Source organism: Myodes glareolus, chromosome 1, assembly GCF_982192425.1.
Source record: "Myodes glareolus chromosome 1, mMyoGla1.1, whole genome shotgun sequence".
Taxonomy (NCBI): Eukaryota; Metazoa; Chordata; class Mammalia; order Rodentia; family Cricetidae; genus Myodes; species Myodes glareolus.
In genome coordinates, this window is record NC_142026.1 from 63,007,400 (window position 1) to 63,027,421 (window position 20,022).

At 41.0% G+C, this 20,022-nt stretch overlaps 1 pseudogene; it reads left to right on the forward strand.

Moving 5' to 3' along the window:
• Positions 1 to 393: 393 nt before the first annotated feature.
• LOC148123405 (cytochrome P450 2B19-like) overlaps positions 394 to 20,022 on the forward strand; it is a 37,625-nt pseudogene continuing 17,996 nt past the window's right edge.

Sequence of the window (20,022 nt, forward strand, 5' to 3'; positions counted from 1 at the left end):
TTCAAATGCTTATCATATTTCAAGCATAGCATTAAAAATACATAATATATAAACATGCCAGGCCTAGTGATGTTAGCTTACAAACCCAGCAACTTCAGAAGTTAAAAGCCGTTCTGGGGTTACAGTGAGACTGAGAACAAATAACTGGTTGTGTTGACACAAATCTCTAATCCTGAGAACTGGGAAGACCAGAAGTTCAAGGAAAGACAGGGCTACATAGTGAGACTCTTTCCATAACAAAACAAAACAACAAAGCAGAAATTATGGAGCCCATGGATGTAGCAAAGTTGATAGAGTTCTGACTGACATCACATACATGAAACCCTGGTTTTTATCCTCAGCATTCCTTGAGATGACCATGTGGTTCAAGCTTGTATTTCCAGCACTTTGGAGATGGTGGCCGGGGATCAAAAGCTCAATGTCATCCTTGGATACAAAGTGAGTCCAGGTTTAATAAGGTCTACATTAGACATTGTCTCTAAAAGAGGGAAACAATTATGATACAAGATTAGCCTGATGACCTGCGATCTATCAGGAGGACCATATGTGTGGAGTCATCCTTAGTCACTGAGTCACGATGATGTTGATGGCTTTGAGTTCTGGATAATTAAAATTTCTTCTGTAGAAAATACTTTTGTAGAAAATCATTTTCACTGAAAGTGTGATAAGTATGTATTTAAAATAATATTAAGTTCCTGGTCCATTTTCAGAGTGATAGGATTGTATGAATGTGCCATCACAACCAGTTAATGCCATCTTGAGGAAGAAACTCAGAACTTCATGAATTCTGGATAAAGACTACCAACTTAGCCATATCCTCAGCTAATTTTGTCCTATAATGCTTCTGTAATTTAATGCTACCACATTAATATAATGTAATACTAAAGATTAAATCTGGAACTCTGTGCATTATAGACAAGCATTCTACCAACTGAGCTACATATCCAGTCAATTATGACCTGTAAAGCCTTTGTAATTTCAAAGGTTCTATAGATGCCAGTGTTGTTTACATGTTTCTCTCTCAGTGTCTCCCTGTTCTTCTTCTGGAGATGAATTAACATGACCTATCAGTTTTTCATTTGTAATAATTTTTTTGTGGATATCTGGATAAGAACAAGTTATGACAGAGAAAGATGAATTCTCAACCAAGCCACAGACATGTGCACAACCTTCCATCATCCTTATACATGAACTATACAGTTTTTACCAGTTTATATTTTCCCAAATTAATGATCGATAATAAAGTCTACAACGTAAATGATTGTGAGAAAGTTTGTCAGCAAATGAAACTTGGGGCTTATTGGTATGGAAATGAATGTATTTTATGTGTGAACAGGCATGAATGAAAGCATCTTGAGGAGGAAAGGGTTTATTTTGCTCATATTCCTACTTTACAGTTCTTTGTCCAGAGAATTCAGGGCAGGAACTTGGAGGCAGGAGCTGATGCAGAGGCCATGGATGGGTGCTGCTTTTGACTTGTTCCTCATGACTTGCTTAATTTACCTTCTTATAAAACCCAGGACCATCAGCTCAGGAACAGGACCACCTTCAGTGGCTGGGCCCTCCCCATCAATCACTAATAATGTGGAATTTTCCTCTGTATGCTGTGAATATGTTTTATTAATAAAGAAACTACAACAGGGCAAAATAGAACCAGGCAGAGAAATTAATCTAAATGCAGGGAGAAAGAAGGCAGAGTCAGAAAGAAGGAGCTAGTTAGCAATATGCCTAAGCTATTGGCCAAACAATGTTGTAATTTATATAGCTTCTGTTTGATTATTTGGGTCTGGATGGCCAGGAAATGAATGAACAGTCTCCATTTACAAAGTGGCACCCAAACATTCGGCAACATCCATCCACAAAAAGCCTCAGAAAGTGTGAAAAAAGGGCTTCTAGATCAATAAAAATGGGAGTCAATTAGAGCTTCCTGGTAGCTACATATTGTTAGATTGACTCTGTTTGGTGGTGGCAAGCAGAGACACAACTCTTTGAAGAGAGGGCTTCCTGACTCAGCATTAGCAGCAAAAAAAAAAATCTCACCTTCTTTAAGAAAGGGTTTTCTGGTTTGTTGTGGTAGCACAAATGGCTCTGAACATTATCAGGAGGCATTGGATAGTCTGAAGAAGCTGGACTACAGGAAGCATGGTTCAGCTGAGCTGTCCAGACTGAAGGGTATGGGCATGAAACTAATGCACATCTGCATCCATATCTGTATCTATTATTTTTGAGGTAGGGTCATATGTAGGTGAGATTGACTTCAAACTGGATGTGTAGACAAGGATGACTACTGATTCTCTGGTCTCTACTTCTCTTGTGCCAGAATTATAAACAAGTGTTACCCTATCTCCTTGCTCTACAGTACTGGTGTACTGATTAGGAAATCCAACCAATCAGTGCAGACCCTGCCTGTCTGGTGAATTAACCCATCACCTCTTAGGTCCTCAGGAGAGAAAAGGTGGCCAGGGAAGGCGTACCTATGTACCAGTCTGTGTCTAGGTGTTTTCACAGTGTAACAACAATGTCTGCACCAACAAACCACAACCGTCCATCCTTATGCTTGGCAGCTTCGAGAAAATTGTGGAGACTTTTTTACAGTGCACCTGGTACCAAGGCCCGTGATCATGCTGTGTGGGACAGAGGCCATAAGGGAAGCTCTGGTAGACCAAACCAAGGCTTTCTCTGGCCGGGGGACAAATGCTATGCTTGAGCCAATTGTACAGAGATATGGTGAGATATAGGACAGGGTGAAGTGGCAGATGTGGTCTGGGAAGATGTGTGTGAGAGGTGGAGCCTGAGCTGTGGGGAAGGAATCAGGGTCTTTGAATTTCCACTGTAACCACCCATACTTCCCCTACGTTCTTAGGTGTGTTCTTTTCCAGTGGTGAATGCTGGAAGACCCTTCAGCAGTTCTCTCTGGCCACCATGAAGAGCTCAGGAATGGTCAATCACAGTGTGGAGGAGCAGATTCAGGAGGAGACCCGATGTGTGGTGGAGGAGCTGCAGAAACTCCAAGGTGAGTCCCAGAGAACGGGCAGAAAGTAAGCTGGTGATACAGGGACCCGAGTGCAGAGCCTAAGAAAGAGAAAGAGACATACAACGGTAGAGAAACAGACAGACAGACAGACAGACAGACAGACAGACACAGATACACACACACACAGGGGCACACAGACACATACACACACAGAGAAAGAGAGACAGAGACAGAGAAACAGACAAACAGACAAAAAACACACTGAGTTTGGGGATGAATAGATATGAACAGAGGTGGAAAGATAGAATCACAAGAGCTCGGAAAGAAATGTGATTTATTTTGTTCTCAAAATAACTCAGAAGCATTTACTGCCCATGGTGGTCACTTCCCTTCAGAAAATCAATCTGTAAATTAATTTTGTTTGTCAATTGGATAGTTTTGTTTCATTGTTTAATCAATCACTAATGATGTGGGATTTCCCTCTGAATGTTGTGAATATGTTTTATTACTAAAGAAGCTGCTTTCGCCTATAGCAGGGCAGAATAAAGCTAGACAGAGAAAGCTAATCTGAATGCAGGGAGAAAGAAGGCAGAGTCAGGGAGATAGCCTAAGGTATTGGCCAAATAATGTTGTAATTTATATAGTTTATATAGTTTCTGTTTGATTATTTGTGTCTGGGTGACCAGGAAATGAATGAGCCTTCACCATTTACAAAGTGTCACCCAAGCATTCATCAACATGCTTCCATAAAAAGCCCCAGAAAGCATCAAAAAAGGGCTTCTAGGCAAACAAAAATGGGAGTCAATAAGAGCTTCTTGGTAGCTGCATATTGTTAGATTGACGCTGTTTGATGGTGGTAAATAGAGGGACAACTCCTTGTAGATGGGGCTTTCTGACTTAGCATTAGCAACAAAAACTTCCCACTATCTTTAAGAACTGGCTCTCTGGTTTGTGATGGTAGCACAAGTGGCTCTGGATCTATTGGGAGGTTGAGCACTTAAAAGGGGGTCTGTTAGCAGCTTGTTACAAACTGCTTAATGGTGAATAGACCCGCCATGTCTCTAGAACTGGGGTGATTAAGAATGGCTTGCAATGATGGAGAACATACCTCTGCCATGTTGAACTGTGAAAGCCAACAGGCAAAGCAGTAGTGTTGGTCATAGCCAAGCCTGCTTAGCATTTAAACAAAAAGGCTCCCATGGTCAGAAAATGATTACAAATACACAATAAGACAGATTCAGGTGAAAAAGACCTCTGCATGGATCACAGTATTGGAAAAAATGTACATGGGCTTAAGAGAGAAACAGAAGAAAGAGTACAGACAGTCATAGATTAAAGGAGTAAAGATGATAAAATAAATAATAAAAAGTAATAGAGTATTAAAATGCATGTAAAGATATAAAATATACAGAGAATCAAAACTATGTATATTATTGTGTTTTCATTTGATTTTTGACTACTAATGAGGTATCGACTGAAAAAAATTTGATTTTGGGGCTGCTTTGCTAAAACAGCATATATATATGTGTGTATATATATATTTAAAAGTGTCTTGTCTTCAAAATTTGAGTCTAAACACACAATATTTGGAAAAGAGGTTCTGTTTTTGTATCTAGAGAAGATTAGAATCTGTGAATTCTTTCTAAGCTAATGTGGTTTGATGAAACAAGATCCCCTGAAAGGCCTCTAAGAACTCTAAAAATACTTAGGCCAACAAACAGCAGGAAGTGGTGCAGGAGAATTATCTGTATTCTGTCAATTGTGTATTTTAATAAAATGCTGATTGGCCAGGCAGGAAGTATAGGTGGGTCAACCAGACAGGGTGATGAGAACAGGGGAAGGCTAGGAAGGAGGAAGCCCATTCCTCCATTCCTGCCCAGATCACAGAGAAGCAAGATATAACCTGCCCTGCTGGAAAAGGTACTGAGCCATATGGCTAACACAGACAAGAATTATGGGTTACCGTAAGATGTAAGAATTAGTTAATAAGAAGACTGAGCTAATGGGCCAATCAGTTTTATAACTTATGGAGAACTCTGTGTGATTTTCTTTGGGACTTGCTGGTTGTGGGGTACTGGGCGGGACAGAAACCCCAACAAGCTGGCCCTCATGTTACAAGGAAGCAGTTTGGAGCAAGTAACACCCAGATTCTCAAAATGATTGTTTATAAATGCTTTTTTTTTATTTTAAAGGGTTTGAGTATAAATAGTTTATGGTCACAGTCAATTTCTTTCTTTAAAAAAGGGTGATATGATATAGAGATGTGTACTTTGTATTAATATGGATCTTGGACTTATGATACAAATTTAGGACTGGTTTTGTCAGACTGTGTATATTTATATCTGCTCTTATTTAAGTTTTTGTGTTTGTGCAGCTCATTTAAAATTAAATGCATAACTTAAATTACAGATTAATTGATAGTCATTTATAATAGTCAAATACCATCATGTTAGTTATGTTTTCTAGATATACAGAATACATTTCAGTTAGATAGATAATCTTCAACAATTCAAAGACTGGCAGAATATGGCATTTAAAATATTTTAAGAACTTAGACTTTTCTCAACAGTAAGACATGTCTGCTTCTGGCAGCACCAACTACTTCAGGGAGGTCATTGAAGAAACTCATTATGGAATTTGCCTCCAATATGACAAGGCTGGCCATTTGGGCAAGAAAATGCTCTTGCCTGATCTGCTTGATGGTATGCTGTATGAACTGGACACACAGGACCCACAGAAAAATGACTGCTGAACTTGCTTAAAGAAGGTGAGACAGTCCTTCAGAGTTACTGCTTCAGGAAAGAGCCTTCCAGACATTTGACGGAACACAGAATAAAGTGAGTGACAAGCTGCCAATATGGACAATGTAGTCTATCAAATTTTCTGCTTCATAGAAAAGCCAACCAGATATTATGGGCCTGTAGGCTAAAGATGGATACCCAAACCTTGCAGAAGAACTTTGGATTACTGTCCAGGCAATGAGATGTATTCGTCAATTCTAGAGTTTTAGAAGTTGCTAACAATGCATTTTATGATTACTTAGGCAATATTATAGACTTCTGGGAACTTGGATGGAGTTGAAGGCAGAGAGTAATATTTTTTCTTAATTATGATAAAAGATAAATTAGACATGAAAGTTTGCAGTTACAAATAGACTAAACATTGTAGGTGTAATTCTTTTTTGATACATGTTTTGTTAAATGTAATTTCATTATGTTAATGTTCAAACATTTCTTTTTATTTAGACAGAAAAAGATAATGATGTGGGATTCTCCTCTGTATAATGTGAATATGTTTTATTAATAAAGAAGCTGTTTTGGCCTATGGCATGGTAGAATAGAGCTAGGTGGAGAAAACTGAACTGAATGCAGGGAGAAGAAGGCAGAGTCAGGGATATGCCATGTAACTGCCAAAGGAGAAAGATGCCAGAACCATACCAGGAGGACTTGTCATCATGGTAATACACAGATTAATAGAGATGGGTTGATTTAAGATGTAAGAGCTAGGTAGGAATATGTCTAAGCTATTTGCCAAACAGTATTGTAGTTAATATAGTTTCTGTGTGATTACTCCAGTTAGGATGGACAGGAAATGAATGAGCAGTCTCCATTTCCAAAACTGAAAAAAAAGAAAAAGCCTTACAGAATGAGTCACAGTGTGATTTTATGTGCTCATTTTCTCCACTCCAAGTTGACAATAAAGCTGCCCATCAGAGATACACAGAGGTTCCAGAGGCTCCTCTGCCAGGTTTCAGGCTCTCTCCTCCTGGCTCCTAAGGCTTCCTACTCTTGCAACTCTTGCTTCTACTTCTATTTATCTCAGGTTTGGCCATCACTGGCCAGAGATACCATGGGGACTCTCTAGAAATCCCATCTTGTTATATTGAAGATGAGATCCAAACCCTGGTCATCACAATGGTGCAGCAAGTACTCTATTCTGATGAGCCCCAATTACAATGTTAACAAATGATCTGTATCATCTATCTGTGCATCAGCGACTTATTTGCCAATTTATCTATGTATCTATCTAATATCTGTATATCCATGTGTTATCTATTTGTCTATCAATCTGTTTTCATTATCATCATCAACATATTCGTGTTTTGTGAGTGTGTTTGTGAATGGTCCTTATGCATATCTGATATCTGAAGAAACAAAAGAGATCATCAAATCCCACAAATCTGGCATTACAAGCAGTTTTCAGCTATCTGTCATGGGAGGTGGGACAAAACTCAGGGTCCCTGCAACAGGAGCAGAGTTCGTAGCCACTGATACACCTATCCTGCCCCACCTATTAAGTTTTGAGTTAAGATATTTTTGACCCGTGTTACCTCTCAAAAAGCCCACCTCCATGAATTTTAAAGATGAGCACTTTCTTACCACTGATGTTGAACATCAAGACTGGTCCTTGTCTCAGCCCCTTGTAATCGCTACCTCCCACTATCTCGACACACCATCAACTGCATCTGTGTTTGAACATCATTAGATGCAGCAGATGGGAACAAAGATTTTTGTGTGTGTGTGTGTAGCATTAAGTTGGCAAGTTTCACTTACACTGTTGATCTGGTTTGAGACTTGTTAGTTCATTGTTGCATAAGATTTGAAGCTGTGACCCCATCTAAAAACATAAATATATCAACATCAAACATATATAGAGTTTTTTCTTAGCATTGTCCCCTAAATAACACTGGGCACTGACCATTTTCATAGCCATTCATTTCTATTAGCTGCAGTGCAATCTAGAGAGGGTAAAGGTTACAAGGGGATGAGGGAGGGTTGTTTGCAAACATTGCACCATGCTCCTCAAGGGCTCTCAGCACTGGAAGGTTGTCATGTTCCTGGGACCATTTCCATGTAGAAATCCTGATTGTTGCATTGCCAGGCATTTTCCCAAGTGTCCATACTGTAGTCATGACTCACATTCATGACCACTACTAGGTGACTATCACTTTCCTTCCCATGTAACCCAGTAGATGGGTCAGGGTAGTTCTCTCTAAATGTTTTCAGGAGGCATTGGACAGGAACACAGGAGGCATGTTGCAACTGGCCAAACTGAAGGAAATGGGAATAAAACAAATGCACTTCTGTATCCATATCTGTATCTATTATTTTTGAGGTAGGGTCATATGTAGGTGAGACTGACTTCAAACTGGATGTGTAGACAAGGATGACTACTGATTCTCTGGTCTTTACTTCTTTTGGGCCAAAATTATAAACAAGTGTTACCCTGTCCTCTACTCTACAGGATTAGGAAATCCAATTAGTGCAGACCCTGCATGTCTGGTGAATTAACCCTTTACCTCTTAGGTCATCAGGAGAGAAAGGGTGGCCAGGGGAAGGATACCTATTTATCCATCTGTGTCTATGTGTTTTCACAGTGTAACAACAACGTCTGCACCTACTCACCACAACCTTTGTACCCTTATGCTTGGCAGCTTTGAGAAAAATATGGAGACGTGTTCACAGTGCACCTGGGACCAAGGCCCGTGGTCATGTTGTGTGGGACAGAGGCCATAAGGGAGGCTCTGGTGGACCAAGCTGAGGCTTTCTCTGGCTGGAGGACAGTTGCTGTGTTTGAGCCAATTGTACAGAGATACGGTGAGATACGGGACAGGGTGAAGTGGAGGATGTGGTCTGGGAAGATGTGTGTGATGGTGAAGCCCGAGCTGTGGGGAAGGACTCTCGGTCTTTGAACTTCTATTGTAACCCACCCATGATTCCCGTACATTCTTAGATGTGGTCTTTGCCCGTGGCAAATGCTGGAAGGACCTTCTACAATTCTCTCTGGCCACCATGAAGGACTTAGGAATGGGCAAGCACAGTGTGGAGGAGCAGATTCAGGAATAGGCCCGATTTGTGGTGGAGGAGCTGCAGAAACCCCAGGGTGAGTCCCAGAGAATGGGCAGAAAGGAAGCTGGTGACACAGGGACCCGAGTGCAGAGCCTAAGAAAGAGAAAGAGACATACAACGGTAGAGAAACAGAAATACAGACACACAGACACACGCACACAGTGGCACACATACACACACAGAGAAAGAGAGAGACACAAAAGACACACTAGTGTGGGTATGAGGAGATTCAGAGAGAGGTGGAAAGAGAGAATCACAAGGACAGGAAAGACATGTTAGGTATTTTGTTTCCAAAATAACTCAGAAGCACATACTGCTCATGGTGGTCACTTCCATTCAGAGAATCAATCTGTGAATTAATTTTCTTTGTCAATAGGATAGTTTTGGTGGATACTCATCCTCTCAAAACTCAGAAGGTGAGGGAAGATGGCCGTGAGTTCAAGGCCCGTCCTGTCTACCTTGTGAGGTCCCGCCTTTGATGTGGCTGTGGCTGAGTTGTGGAGAGCTTACAGCACCATATACAGTGGGCATGGTCCTGCACCCTCGAGGTGGAGGCAGGAGGATGATTTTTCCAAGTTTCTCTTCTACTACACAAAGTGTTCAAAACCATTTTGACTTAATCATTGTAATTGCCCCCATCCCTGCCCCCCTCCATGGTCTCATCAAAGGCAAACACAGACCTTAAGTCAATGAAAGGAATGGAGTAGGAGGACCTGCAGACATGGCCGAAGCAGGGAACTGTGTTTTCTTCCTTGTGAGTGTGCTGGTGAGCAGCAATGAGCACAGAGGCTCATGGGAGTTTGATTTTGGTAAAAATCAGAGTTACTCTGAGGGTACTTTTGGTTTGTTGTATCAAGGGCACATTGGTGACAAGACTGTTGCTTGCGCCTCCATTTTTTTACACAGGGTATTTGTCATCTCTTATTTACCTTTCTCTGGATATCTGAGAGGTCAGTGTGGAGAGGTGAGGGAAGAAAGGTGCAGAGGGTGAAAAGAATGAAGGGAAAAATAAACCGTTCATGAAGGGACCCAGAGGAAATGAAAACAAGCTGAGACTCAAGCTACAAAGGGACTGAGAGAGAAGCTGCTGAGCCCCAGGAAAGTGTTCTCTTAGGATCAGAGACCACAGACAAGCCAGCCGTGAAGGGAAAGAGTCACCCAATACTGTCGCACTGACAACAGCCCTACAACTACCAAAGTCCTTGATTGAACCTGGCACACAAAGGCTACAAGGAGCAGTGGCCTTCTGGAACACCACAGAAATCAGAAGTCAGAAAAGAGAGGAATGGAGGAAGTCAGAGAAGGGATGGAAGACATCAGCGAAGGGACGGAGAGTGTCAAAGAAGGGAAGAAGGAAGTCAGGGAAGGGATGGAGGAAGTCAGAGAAGGGATGGTGAATGTCAAAGAAGGGTTGGAAAAAGTCAGAGGAGGGATGGAGGATGTCAGAGAAAAGACAGAGGAAGTTAAGAAGGAACAGATGAAGACAGGCAGATGGGCATGGAGTGTACAGGGGTTGTAATTCACATAGCTGTCCCTGATCCCTTCTGTGCACCATTCCTGCCAGTGGGAGTTAGCTAATATTTCAGAGTCAGGATGCTGTCCTGGGAGGAGGAGCAGGTGCAGATTGACTGCACTCACTCTACATCGTGTTCCTAGAATCCTAATGGCAGCCATGTTCCAGCCATGATTGGCTCAGTTTCCTTGCTGAAGGTGCATCCCTTTCTGTATATAGAAATAGCATCCCATATTCTGTACAGTACCGAGGGAAGTTAAATAAAAGTATGTGTGCATCTCTGAGTGAAGAGCCCAGACCCTTATGTGCACCATATGTGCAAATATGTTGCTGTTCATTGAGCAGTGAGTGGGGGAAAAGCTTTACAGACATGGGGCTGAAGCCAAATATACTCCTAGTTCTGTATTCCCTGTCTCTTATCCTATATATTCCTTCAGAGGTCCCCCGCTAGACCTTGCTTTTGTCTTCCAGTGCATCACAGCCAATATCATCTGCTCCTTATTCTTTGGAGAGTGCTTTGACTTCAAAGAATGCCAGTTTCTGTGCCTTTTGGACATGATCTATTGACCAACTTGCTCATCAGCTCATTCTCCAGCCAGGTAAGTAGGTGGGAAAGAAGAAGCATCCAAGGCAGACGAAAAAAGAGGCCGCTTTGTGAGTAAAGAAGACAGTGTCTTATGACTGGAAGAAAGACAGAGACAACATGGACAAACAGTGAGCCTGTGGCCTGGAGGGATGAAAGGAAGAAAGGAGGAACAGAGGAAGAGATAGTTGTTAAGCAGAGTGGAGAGAGCTGAATGCCGAAATACGAACCATCCAGACATAAGAAAATGATGACGTGGGGGATGCAGATGTTACTTAGAGGACAGAGGACACAGTATTTCATGCATGAGCCCTTGAGTTCATCCCCAGTCCTTGGTGGTGTACAACACATGAAATTTCAGTATTTTGGTATTAGAGACTGGGGTATCAGAAATTTGGACTGTCTGGCATTAATGTGTTCAAAATACAATACCCCCCAAATTAAGACAAAACAAGGAAGATTGGGAGAGAGAGCAGAGGAGAGGAAATGGGAGATACAGAGAATGTAAACTGAAGGTTAGAGACTGATTTAAAGACATGTGTATATATGTTGTGCATGTGTGAGAGGTGTATGGGTGTGTGTATGTTCCTTCATGATGTCTGTGGACCTAGGAGCACTGCCCACTTCCCGAGACCTGATAACTCATTGTGACCTGCTTGGCCCTTCTTTCTTGCAGGTGTTTGGGCTCTATTTGGGTTTTCTGTAGTTCTTTCATGTTACCCACAGACAAATCTACAAAACGTTCAGGAAGTCCTTGACTATATTGGCCACACTGTGGAGAAGCACTGGGTAACCTTGGAACCCAAAAATCCAAGAGACTTCATTGATACCTACCTTATATGCAAGGAGATGGTAAGTCCTGTGTGAATGAGGGGATGGCTGAGAGTGAAGGCTGAGGATGTGAGCAGAGGAAAAGGGGGCAGAGGATTGGGAAGAGAGACAAGAAATGGAGTGGAGGAGATACAGAAGTGTCTGGAAAATGATGAAAATAAAAGGAAGAGAAAATGTGATAGGGGGAAAGAAGGGCAGGGAAGAAACACAGGGCAAGGGACAAAAAGCAGAAAAGACCGCAGAGGAAGAAAGAGCCTGGGAGACAAACCATGCTAAACTACCAGAGAGCACAGTAGAGAGAGAAGGCAGAGCAGAGGCCAAGTGGCATTGTTGAGGACTGAGAAATGCCATGTGGCCCAGATGTTTCCAAAATGTGTGTGTGTGTGTGTGTATGTGTGTGTCTCTGTTATACAAGAACACAATATATAACATTACGTTTCAAATGCATAGAATTCTTACCATCAGTCTCCTGGCTCTGCACTGTTCTTAAGCTATTGGCTTTAAGGAAACAGGGTCAATGTGTATTGCCTTCGTGAAGGGGGCAAGCATTATTTGTTGTCTCCCTTTTCTGTGCAGAGAAAGTACCAAAGGAGATCAATCAGCTGATCAGCTCACACTGTCCTTGAACCCTTGATGGCCAAACCAGAATGCTATTAACTGAGGCTGTTATTCAAACGATCTAAAGATTTGCAGATTTACTCCCGATTGGATTGCCTCACAAAGTCACCAAAGACACTTTGTTCCGAAGGTACTGTTCTCCAAGTGAAATCAGCTGTGATTTGACATCTCTATGCCATTAACTGCCTCCACTCTACCAATCACCACCCTAGGCATGTTTGTGGATTCCCAGCATTCTGTGGTTCCCTAAGGAATGACTGTCTGCATATGGGAGTCAGGGTATGCTAATATCATTGCCTCTCACAATGTGTCCTAGAACACTGAAGTGTACCCCATCCTGAGTTCAGCTCTCCATGACCCACGGTACTTTGAACAACCAGACACCTTCAATCCTGACGACTTCCTGGATGCCAGTGGGACTCTGAAGAAAAATGAAGCTTTTATGCCCTTCTCTATAGGTGAGATTGACCTGTTTTTCATATCCCACACACTAGAGGGCAGGCTCACCCTCTAGGATACAGTCAGTACTATGTACAGTCTACTCCAGCTGAGAACCCATTCCACCTGGCTACTGTCCCAGGAGGTGTCTCTTGAACTAAAGCTGCATTCTGATCAGCAGGATTTTGGAGAGGTATTGAACAGCCTCTAAGCCTGAGTATGTGCATTTTTTTTCTAATTTTATTATGAGGGTAGAATCTTTCTAAACGAGTGATTAAATGGCTGACAGAGGAGAAGAAAGGATGTTCACAGAAACACAATGGGCTAAGTGCACAACCAGTTTCCTCCTGCAGCTCCCAGCAATAAACAAGAGATTAATTAATAGAGAGGAAGGGAGCACAGATATTCCCAGGTCAGGACGTTCAGGATGTCTTTAAAGTCAATGTAGCAATGCCCACATAAAGTCCTCAAAATAGAGCAAGAAAGTTCCTCCACTTTAGAAAGTGCAATGACCAAATTATTCATCCGTTGTTTTCCAGTTCCATCAAATCCATCAATTATTTATTTCTCTTTTAATTAAAATGAATTTTTCTCTCATAAAATATGTACTGATTACAATTTACCCTCCCTCTACTCCTCCCACTCCCTCTCCACTCTTCCTCCCCCCAAAATACACTTCCTTCTGTCTCTCATTAGAAAAGAACAGGTTTCTAAGCGATAACAACCAAACATGATGAAATTAAATACAAAATAAGACAAAAACCATCACATCAAAGTTGTACACTGAAAATCAACAGAAGGAAGAGCCCAAGAGAAGGCACCAGAACCAGAGTCCCACTCATTCACACACTCAGGAATCCATGGAAACACTAAACTGAAAGCTATAAGATGTGCACAGAGGACCTGGTACAGACCCGAGCCTGCTGCCTCAGTCTGAGTTCATATGAGCTTTGCTCAGTTGGTTCAGAGCCTCGTTCTCTTGGTGTCCTGCATCCCCTCTGACTCCTATGGTATTTCTGCCTCGTCTTCCTCTGGGTAATCTGAGCTCTGACGGGAGGTTTTGACAAAGATTTTCCATTTAGAGCTCTGTGTTCCAAGGTTTCTCTGTGAAATGTCTGGCTGTCTCTCTCTGAGTTTTTTTCTATCTGCTGCAGGGGGAAGCTTCTCTGATGATGGCTGAATAAGGAAGGCTCTGATCTATGAGTGTAGCAGAATATCTTCTAGGGTCATTTTGTTCTAACTTTTATTTTTCTTTTTGAGCAGTAGTATTTTTTTTTAACCCTGTCCCTGGTTCTTGGACATTCAAGCAATGCCACATACTCAAACCATACATTGGAAAATTACTTTCACAATTCACTGCATTGTGCCACTGTTGAGCCTTAGTATATCCTCCAGGCAGGATAGCATGCTTCATCAAAGTTTTGTAGCTGGTCTGGTATATACATTTTTCATTAAGTAGCATGTAGAATACTTCCTCTACCAAAGATGCTAGATCACGGGTGTGAAGGTTCTATATAGGCACCAACTAGATGTCTCCAGTCCAGTGATTTGTGTGAGAATTGTCTTCAGCAATGAGGCCTTGCATTCAGTTTGTGGAGTCAACCTACTGTCTTGGACACAGCCTTGGGTTGTTTGGGGTCTTTCATGGGATTCGCTTGGCCAGAAACTCATTGATTACAGCCGATTCCTGAAACTAGAAACTTCATTTAGTGAGAAGAGATGGCCAGTTGGGACCATATATCCCTCATTATTTGGAGACTTCTTTCGAATTGCCTTTCTGTAGGTTAGGAAGTTTCTACTGCACTATGTTTCCATACCAGCACTCAATGCCCCTGAGTAAAACTCTAATGTGTATATGATCCACACCTTCTTTAACCATTCTTCTATTGAAGGGCACCTAGGTTGTTTCCAGGTTCTAGCTATTACAAATAGTGCTGCTATGAACATAGTTGAACAAATGCTTTTGTAGTATGATAGGGCATCTCTTGGGTATATTTCCAAGAGTGGAATTGCTGGGTCCTGAGGGAGGTTGACTCCCAGTTTCCTGAGAAACTGCCACACTGATTTCCACAGTGGCTGCACAAGTTTGCATTCCCACCAACAATGGATGAGTGTTCCCCTCATTCCACATCCTCTCCAGCTATCCTTGGTGTTTTTGAGTTTAGCTATTCTGACAGGTGTAAGATGTTATCTCAAAGTTGTTTTGATTTGCATTTCCCTGATCACTAAGGAGGTTGAACATGACTTTAAGTGTCTCTTGGCCATTCAAAGTTCTTCTGTTGAGAATTCTCTGTTCAGTTCAGTACCCCATTTTTAATTGGGTTAATTAGAGTTTTAGTGTGTAGTTTCTTGAGTTCTTTGTATATTTTGGTGATCAGACCTTTGTCTGATGAGGGGTTGGTGAAGATCTTCTCCCAGTCTGAAGGTAGCCTTTTTGTCTTACTGACAGTGTCCTTTGCTTTACAGAAGCTTCTCAGTTTCAGGAGGTCCCATTTATTCATTGATTCTCTTATTGTCTGTGCTACTGGGGTTCTACATAGGAAGTGGTCTCCTGTGCCTATGTCTTGTAGACTACTTCCCACTTTCTTTTATATCTGGTTCAAAGTGGTCAGATTACTGTTGAGGTCTTTAATCCATTTGGACTTGAGTTTTGTGCATGGTGATAGATATGGATCTACTTTCATTCTTCTACAGGTTGACATCCAGTTATGCCAGCACCATTTGTTAAAGATGCTATCCTTCTTCCATTGTATACCTTTAGCTCCCTTGTCGAAAATCAGGTGTTCATAGGTTTATGGGTTAATATCCGGGTCTTCTATTCGATTCCATAGGTCGACTTTTCTGTTCTTATGCCAATACCAAGCTGTTTTCAATACTGTAGCTGTGTAATAGAGTTTGAAGTCAGGGATGGGAATGGATCCAGAAGTTCCTTTATTGTATAAGATTGCTTTGGCTATCCTGGGTTTTTTTGTTTTTCCATATAAAGTTGATTATTGTTCTCTCAAGGTCTGTGAAGAATTTTGATGGGATTTTGATAGGGATTGCATTGAATCTATAGATTGCTTTTGGTAGAATTGCCATTTTTACTATGTTGATTCTCCCAACCCAAGAGCAAGGGAGGTCTTTTCATTTTCTGGTATCCTCCTCAATTTCTTTCTTCAAAGACTTAAAGTTCTTGTCAAATAGATCTTTCACTTCCAATAGAGTTATCCTAAGATAACTAAGATAGTTTATGCTATTTGTGGCTATCGTGAAAGGTGAAGTTTCTCTGATTTCCTTCCCAGCTTGTTTATCAGCTGTAGGAGTTCTTTGGTAGAGTTTTTGGGGTCGCTTATGTACACTATCATATCATCTGCAAATAACGAGAGTTTCACTTCATCCCTTCCAATTTGAATCCCCTTGATCCCCTTATGTTGTCTTATTGCTATTGCAAGAACTTCAAGCACTATATTGAAGAGGTATGGTGAGAGTGGACAGCCTTGTCATGTTCCTGATTTTAGTGGAAGGGCTTTAAGTTTCTCTCCATTCAATTTGATGTTAGCTGTTGGCATGCAGTAAATAGCTTTTATTATATTTAGGTATGATCCTTGTATCCCCAATCTCTAAAAATCTTTATCATAAAGGGGTGTTGAATTTTGTCAAATGCTTTTTCAGCATCTAATGAAATGTTCATATGGTTTTTTTTCTTTCAGTTTATTTATATGATGGATTACATTGGTAGATTTGTGTATGTTGAACCAGCCCTGCATCTCTGGGATGAAGCCTACTTGATCATAATGGATAATTTTTCAAATATGTTCTTGGATTAGGTTTGTCAGGATTTTGTTGAGAATTTTTGCGTTGATGTTCATGAGTGAGATTGGTCTGTAATTCTCTTTCTTGGTTGTGTCTTTGTGTGGTTTTGGTATCAGAGTAACTGTAGCTTCATAAAAAGAATTTGGCAATGACTCTTCTGTTTCTATATTGTGAAATACATTAAGGAGTATAGGTATTAGCTGTTCTTGGAAGTTGTGGTAGAATTTTGCATTGAAACCATTTGGTCCTGGGCTTTTTTTGGTATGGAGGTTTTTGATACCAGCTTCTCTTTCTTCACTACTAACAGGTCTATTTAGACTGTTCACCTGGTCTTGATTTAACTTTGATAAATGGTACTTATCTAAAAACAAGTCCATTTCTTGTACACTTTCCAACTTTGTGGCATATAGGCTTTTGTAGAAAGATCTAATGATTCTCTGAATTTCCTCTGTGTCTGTGGTTATGTCCCCTTTTCATTTCTGATCTTATTAATTTGCGTGTTCTCTCTCTGCCGTTTGATTAGTTTGGCTAGGGGTTTGTCAATCTTGTTGATTTTCTCCAAGAACCAGCTTTTTGTTTCATTGATTCTTTGGATTGTTTTCTGTGTTTCTATTTTGTTGATTTCAGCCCTCAGTTTGATTATTTCCAGTCTTCTACTCCTCCTGGGTGTGTCTGCTTCTTTTTTTTCAGAGCTTTCAGGTGTGCTGTTAAGTCTCCAATGTGTGCTTTCTCCATTTTCTTTAATTGGGCACTTTGTGCTATGAACTTTCCTCTTAGCACTGCTTTCATAGTGTCCTATAGGTTTGAATATGTTGTGTCTTTATTTTCATTAAATTCAAGGAAGAGTTTAATTTCTTTCTTTATTTCTTCCTTGACCCAGGGTTGATTCAGTAGTTGACTGTTCAGCTTCCATGAGTTTGTAGGCTTTCTGGGGTTAGAATTGTTGTTGAATTCTAACTTTATTCCATGTTGATCTGACAAGACACTGGTGGTTATTATAATTTTTTTTTATCTGTGGAAGTTTGCTTTGTTACCGAGTATGTGGTCAATTTTCTAGAAGGTTCCATGAGCTGCAGAGAAGAAGGTATATTCTTTCCTGTTAGGGTGGAATGTTCTATAGATATCTGTTAAGTCCATTTGATTCATTACCTCTATTAATTTTCTTATTTCTCTGTTAGGTTTCTGTCTGATTGACCTGTCTATTGGTGAGAGAGGTGTGTTGAAGTCTCCTACTATTAGCGTGTGTGGTTTGATGACTGCCTTGACTTCTAGAAGTGTTTCTTTTACATAAGTGGGTGCTTTTATATTAGGGGCATAGATATTCAGGATTGAGACTTCCTCCTGATGAATTGTTCCTGTTATGAGTATAAAATGTCTGTCTCCATCTCTTCTGATTGATTTTAGTTTAAAGTCAATTTTGTTGGAAATTAGAATGGCCACGCCCGCTTGTTTCTTAGGTCCATTTGCTTGGAAAACCTTTTCCCAACCCTTTACTCTGAGTAGGTGACTGTCTTTGTGGTTGAGGTGTGTTTCTTGTAAACAGCAGAATGTTGGATCCTGTTTTTGTATCCAATCTCTAAGTCTGTGCCTTTTTATAGGTGAATTGAGTCCATTGATTTTAAGTGATATTAATGACCAGTGGTTGTTGACTCCGGTTATTATTTTTTATTTTTTTGTTTTTTGTAGTAGAGTTTGTGTGTTTCCCTTCTTTGAGTTGTGCTTGTGAAGGGTCACTAGATGTCTGAGTTATTGTAGGCAGTGTTGGCAATGTTAGATTCCTTGGGTTGCAATTTTCCTTCTATTACTTTCTGTAAGGCTGGATTAGTAGCTACGTATTGTTTAAATTTGTTTTTATCCTGGAATATTTGTTTTCTCCATTGATAGTGAATGATAGCTTGGCTGGGTATAGTATTCTGGGCTTCTATCCATGGTCTCTTAGTTTCTGCAGTACCTCTATCCAGGACCTTCTGGTTTTCATGGTTTCCATAGAGAAGTCCGGTGTAAGTCTGATAGGTTTACCTTTATAAGTTACTTGACCTTTTTCCTTTGCAGCTCTTAATATTCTTTCTTTAATCTGTACGTTTTGTGTTTTGATTATTATATGGTGAGGGGATTTTTTTTTGATCCAATCTTTTCGGTATTCTGTATGCTTCTTGGACCTTCATAGGAATATCATTCTTTAGGTTTGGAAAGTTTTCTTCTATAATTTTGTTGAATATATTTTCTGGGCCTTTGGTCTGCAATTCTTCTCCTTCTTCTACTCCTATTATTCTTAGGTTTGGTCTTTTTATTATGTCCTAGATTTCTTGAATGTTTTGTGATGAGAATTTGTTGGATTTGCTGTTTTCATTGATCAGAGTGTCAATCTGATCAATTTCTCTATGGCATCTTCAGAATCTGAGATTCGTTCTTTTATCTCTTATATTCTATTGGTTATGCTTGATTCTGTAGTCTCTTTTTTTTTACTTAGATTTTCCATATCCAGCCGGCCCTCGGTTTGAGTTTTCTTCATTGCCTCCATTTCAGTTTTCAATTCTTGAACTGTTTCCATTACCTGTTTGATTGTTTTTTCTTGGTTTCCCAGGGTATCATTTATGGATTTACTCATTTCTTCAAACTTTTTGTTATACTTCTCATCTATTTTTTTAAGGAAGTTATTTATATCCTGTTTAAGGGACTCTATTGCTTATGGGATCTGGTGTTTTCATGTTGTTTTTCAGATTGTTGGAGGAATTCTTGCCTTGGTGTCTGACCATCTCTTCCTTCAAATGTTCTCTAATGGATCTTCTGGTACTGGGTCAGGTTCTTCTGTTGGGTAGGGATCGCACTGACAGAAGGCCTTCCTTTCTTCAGGCAGGCTATTAAAACACAGGAATTCCCTCCTGCCGGGTTGCACTTACAGTCCAGTCCCAGCATGCAGTGCAAGCTGGCTGAGCTGGGTAATTTTATGGCCCCGAGGAGGAAGGGAGGAATAAAGGAAGGGGTTCCTGGGTGAAAGCTGGGATGGGAAAGGAGGCGAGAGGGCTTAGCCCCTGCAGAATAACCAGGGAGTCAAGGGGGGCAGGGGGTGTCTGAGTTCCTCCTTGCCGGGCTCCTGCCGTGGGTCAGGAGCAAACTCACCCCTCTGATGAATCCTCTGCTAGAGGATCAGTACCCCTTGCTGGCCAGGAATCTTGCTGAGCTGACACAGGGCCTAGCTTTCCACAGGCAGGCTATTGAAACACAGGAACTTCCTCCTGCCGGGTTGCACTTACAGCTCAGTCCTAGTGCCTGGGTTCACCTTCTTATTTAGCTTCTCTAGGGTCATGGACTAAAGGCTCTATGTCCTTGTTTGTGGCTAGAATTCACTTTTTGTTTCTTTTAAACACTGCCTGGCCCGTTACCTCCAGCCTCTTATTGGCCAATGCTCACATATTGATTC